Below are 6084 nucleotides of genomic sequence, written 5' to 3' on the forward strand. Positions count from 1 at the left end.
CTGCCAGAACTGTCAAAGATCCATAACGTGTTCTACGTATCCATGTTGAAGAGATGTCGATTAAATTCAAATAATGTGATACAAATAGAAACTCTAGAGGTGGAGCCCAACTTATCTTATGAGGAAGAGTCTGTTCAAATTTTGGCAAGAAAAGTAAAAGATTTGAGAAATAAAATAATTCCACTGGCAAAAGTATTGTAGAGGAACCACAATACGGAGGAAGCCACTTAGAACAGAGAGAGCCTAATGAAAAAGCAACTTCCTCAGCTATTTGTAGGTAAGAATTTCGAGGATGAAATTTTCTAAGTGAGGGAGAGTTGTAACGACTCGTCGGGCGTAGATTATACCAATAAATTATTGGCGTATAATTGATTAAGCCAAGGGTAGTAAAAGGGTTAGATTAGCAAATTATCTGTTAAAATGTTTAGTTGGCGTATTGTGTGAATTCGATAGTACACCATTTTAGACGATGCCTTGCTGAAATTTGCTGTTTGGCAAACTCTTTTATGAGATAATCCGCCAACCCCAGATGTTCTGGGCAAACTTGCTAGTTCGTAGAGCTATAAAATTGCTTTATGTGGAAGCGATAGCTTAATGAGTATCGTTAGAGTCTAGTTAAAACCTAGTTGGAATTGAACTTGATACTGAGAGGACTATTTAATATGTTTAGGTAGCTGAATAACCTATTTAGTTTGTTGCTTGAGTGCACATGCAATGTTTTATCACACTGATTAATGGTAGTAATTGCGTTTGGTAAAAGATTAGACCTCAGATTTTGTTAGGCAAGTTTAGTCTCAGATTTCAATGGTGATAGTGGGATTTCTGACCTTCACACTAAGCTTATTTTCTGTTGTCTGTGTTATAAAAAGATACCTATAGCCAGCATGTTTCACCTTTTTTTACTTTTTGTTCTTCCATACCTCTCTAATTTTTTTTAGTTATCTTTACTAGAGGAGATGATGAAGGTTTCCAAAAGCTTGCCAAAATGCCATTGATAAGTACCAGTTGACTGGTAATTTGTGGGAACCCTTAGGTTGATGACGAGGGAATTTATGTATTTGTATTTATGCATGCATAATCTAATTTTAGTAGATAAATGGTCTGATAATTTTGATTGTTTCTTATTTAGCTCAATAAGTTGGTGAAGGTTCAAGCAATCGAGGAAAAGGACTAGCAGAGTAGATTCTGTCTTGAAGTATTTGGTGAGTTTCTTCTTACTTCCTTTGAGTTATAAAGCTCTATGATATGTGGTTATGTGAGGTAAGTTATCTTTGCTGGAGATAAGTCGATGTGGTGTGTATTGACATATGTGTATTAAATCAGTGTTGGGTGTATGAACATAGCCATGGTTGAGGTAAAAATACCTACCTTGTGTGTGAGCCCAGTACCAGACTATCTGTGACATGTGAAAATATAAAAAGAAGTATTATTCGTGATTCCTCTAGCATGGCAGCTTTATTAGAAACTAGATTGGCAGATCACGGTCCAACTTTGCGGGAGAACACATGTTCAATTTAACAAGAAATATGAATACTAATATGATTATAGCTGATATGCGATTCTGATTTTTGAAATATGGGTCCAAGGCTAGTACAAGTTGTGTCATAGGTAAGCATAAATGATGAAGAGAAGTATGTATAAGTTGGCGGTATGTATTCGCCAGGGGTATTGTATGCATTATATTGGCGAAGTGTTATGGCTAAACAACTTTACTGGCAACTTGGTATAATGTGTCTATATGGCTGAGTCTCGAAATTGTCTTTATTTTTGGATTACTATCAGTATCCTGATAATCATTCTGCTTTTATTTGGAACTCACTAAGTTCAATTAAACTTACCCTGTTACTTTTTTTTAGGCTTTTGAATAGTAAAAGAAGATCAGTAGAAGGAGACTACGCCAGAGTTACATCTGCGAGTGAGCCACTTGTCTATTCGTATCATGTATGGCTAGTTGGACGACGGTGTATATATACATTTTGTACTTAACTTTTGTTCTTACCCCATAGTCGTATTGTTTTGTCTTAGAGTGGAATTGCCTACTATTATACATGTGCACCCCAAACTCCCTTGAATTGCACTTTACGAACTTGCATTTTCTATTAAGTGTATTTTCCATACATGATAGTGTATGATTAAAGATTGTCTTTATTAATTCCTATTACTTTATCTAAGGGTGCGTTACTAAATAAGGCAAGAATAATGGTCTTTAACTAAAAGGAGAATCCTTACAATTGATTTCTCAAATACTTAAATTAAGCCAAAGGATTCGAGTCTATTAGTAATGCCTCGGTTCGATGGGTAGTTTATTTGGCTGATTGATATACGTCATGTCTTTCTAATAGGCTAAAGGGTGTTACAACGTTAGTGGAAGAGGTGGTTACAAGTATTATGTAACATTTATTGATGACTATTCTAGATATGGGTATGTATACCTAATACACTGCAAAAGTGAAACCTTTGATAAATTCAAAGTGTTTCGTATAGAAGTGGAGAAACAACTAGGTTTACCAATAAAGACACTTAAGTCTGATCGAGGTAGGGAATATTTATCTGATGAGTCTTAGGGTACCTCATAGAGATTAAAATTTTATCCCAATTAATCACACTGGGCACTCCACAGCAGAATAGTATGGTAGAGAGAAGAAATTGAACGTTATTAGATATGGTACATTCGATGTTAAGTTATTTGAAACTGCCAATCTTTTTTTTTTGGATATGCTGTACAAATGACTTGCTATATTCTGAATGATGTGTCAACTAAGGCAGCATCAAAAACCCCATACGAATTGTGGCATGGCAGGAAGCCAAGTCTTTATCATTTTAAAATTTGAGGATATCCGACCCACATATTGGATAAAGATGCAAAGAAGTTGGACTCACGGATAGAATTGTGCATGTTTGTACGATATCTAAAGGGAACAAATGGTGGTTTGTTTTATAACCTAAAAGAGCAAATTGTTATAATCTCAGCTTACGCTACTTTCTTTGAAGAAAGTTACATGAATGACTTAAAACCTTAGAGAAAAGAGGTACTCGAGAAGCTTTCGGGAAACCTTACAAAAACAGTTCCAGAACTGACTCCTAACAATATACCTACAAACAATCAACAACATATAGAGCCTCGTCGCAGTGGGAAGGTCTCTCGTAGGCATGAGTTCTTTCAATCCAGCATGAGTTCTTTCAATCCAGCATAAGTGTTTTTAATACTGAGTCTACCGAATAAGAAGATCATGACCCACTCACATATGACGAAGCAATGGAGAGTGTTGATTCCAAGTTCTAAAAAATGACTATGAAAGTTGAGATGAACTCTATGTATTCCAACTCAATGTGGGAACTTGTAGACTTACCAGAAGGGATAAAACCCATAGGGTGTAAGTGGATCTACAAGAGGAAAAGAAATGTAGATGAAAAATTGGAAACTTATAAGGCTAGACTTGTAGCAAAAGTTTATACTCAGAAAAAAAGCATCAATTACAAAAAAAAACCTTCTTTCTGGTTACCATGCCCAAGTCAAACCACATAGTACTATCCATTGCGGCAACTCTCGATTACGAGATCTGGCAAATAGATGTCAAGACATTATTTTTTAATGACTATCTTGAAAAGAGCATCTACATGATCCAACCCGCCAGATATATAATTAAAGGAAATGAGCATAAAGTTTGCAAACTGCTTAGATCCATATATGGGCTTAAGCAAGCGTCCCGCTTATGGAATCAAAGATTCGATCAAGTGATCAAGACTTTTGGATTTGAGTAAAACATAGATGAACCTTGTGTTTATAAATATTTAGGGGATGAGAAAGTGGTCTTTCTCGTTCTATATGTCGATGATATTCTACTTATTGGGAATGATGTAGGGATATTGTAATCAGATAAACTATGGCTAACCCAACAGTTTAGCATAAAGGACTTGGGAGAAGCTAATTTTGTTCTAGGTATTCAAATCCTAAGGGATCAAAAGAATAAAGTGATAACGTTGTCTCAGGCTTCATACATAGACAAGATATTGGAGCGTTATGCAATGACCGATTCGAATAAGGGAAATCAACCCTCTGTATCGGGATTCATTTCTCTTTAGAGGGCTACCTAAAGACAGTAAAAGAAAGAGAGAACATGAGAAATATTTCTTATCCTTCGGCAGTAGGAAGTTTCATGTATGTTTTGCTATGCTATGCACATGCCCAGATATTTGTTTTGTAATGGGGTTGATAAGTTGATATCAAACGAAATCCAAGACCAAGGCACTGGCAAGCAGTTAAGCATATACTTAAGTATTTATAGAGAACGAGGGATTATATGTTTATGTATTCTAGAGGAGACCTCACTCCTATCGGATATACTAATTCTAACTCCCAAACGTGTTGGGGTTCGAGGAAATCAGTGTCGGGCTGTATTTTTGTCTTTGGCGGCGAGTTCATTGTGTGGAAAAATGTAAAACAAACTTATATTGCTGACTCCATTATGGAGGCCGGATATGTGGCTGCTTCTGAGGCTACCAATGAAGAAATATGGCTTCAAAAGTTCCTCATGAATCTTGAAGTCTTTCCTAGTATGGCAAAAACTATCACACTGTATTGTGACAATAGTGCGGCAATAACTACTATCAATAAGGTGAGAAACGGCAAGAGGACGAAACATATCAATTAAAAGTAACATATCATAAGGGAGGCAGTTGCAGATGAAATCGTGGATATAGCCAAGGTCGTATAGGAGGACAACCTTGCGAACCCGTTTACCAAGACTCTACTAGTTACGAGTTTTGAGAAACACGTAGAGAGCATGAGAATGTGGAATATGACTCATCTACTTTACTAGGGAAAGTGGTTGACTGTTATATCTAGTGCCTTGAGTGTAGTATATTCGTTTGTAAACTTGAAATATTTTTGAACAAACTAGTTAATAAAACAAAATTTAGTGATTACATTAATATACTTTGTATAATTGTCCTCACATGGTTTTTGTTCGCAAAGCAAAATGGAAGAAAATGTTACTCATTGGTTGTCTAAATGTTTAACTAATACTAAGTGATATTACATGGTCGGATCGTAGTATGCAAAGACAAATTTTATTAGTAGACGAACCTAAACATGTCCTTAGTCTAGTTGGAAATAAACAAACTGATTAAAAGACTAAAATGACATATATTAAGTCTAATTGGGAAGATGTCTTGTCTTGGGTATTAGAGTGGATGACTCCTAGAAGATAAAGACGTAGATGTGACTGATTGGATTGATTGTACATCGGACAAGACCCAATCAGAATAGATCCTAAATTCATTTATGGATTTATTCACTTTTGACGTTCATAATGTGACATACCTAAATTCTGAGTGGATGGCAGACTATGTATGCGTGACTCATACACTTTGATGTGAGTAAAAGCTTGAATGAACCAAAAGATGGTGCGTTGGGTGTACGACTTCTGTAGTATGTAGCGTAATTCACAACAGTGAAATTCATAGCCCAAAACATGGGTAAATAAAATCCTTTCATTGGCATTACATGGTTGATGAAAAGTAAACATGGCTACAGGTCGTCCATCTTTATGATGGATGACTTGATCACTATTTGATAGTAATTGACTTTTCATGAAGGAAGATGTAATGGTTACCATGAGATAAAATAGGATCGTATTGGGAGAACGAATATTATACCAAATAGAACAATGATATCTTATTAAGGTAACACACTCATGACAAGGTCATTGGACGAGCACTAAGTAGTTATTTTCATAATGGTATGTCGTTGGGGAAAGCTCAATCATGATACTATAGTGGAATGACTTTATGACTAAATGAGTTTATAATTAATATGCAAAAAGCCAAAACTTAATTATAAATTATTTGAGCCTTAACTACATATGTCCAATCGGTCCTTCTGTTAGCTTGTAGAAACTAGAAATGAATTGCGCGTTTGAATAGAAATGAATATAATCAATAGGGAAAAAATGAAAACATTTAAGAATGATTATGGTTCTCTCTGAAATGGAGAAATGAAATGATTTGAAAATAAATGTAGGTTTCCAAAAAAGGAAATAGAAATGGGAATGGAAATGATCCATTTATAATCCTATATTTATT

This window comes from Gossypium hirsutum, chromosome D07 (genome assembly GCF_007990345.1).
Source record: "Gossypium hirsutum isolate 1008001.06 chromosome D07, Gossypium_hirsutum_v2.1, whole genome shotgun sequence".
Lineage (NCBI taxonomy): Eukaryota > Viridiplantae > Streptophyta > Magnoliopsida > Malvales > Malvaceae > Gossypium > Gossypium hirsutum.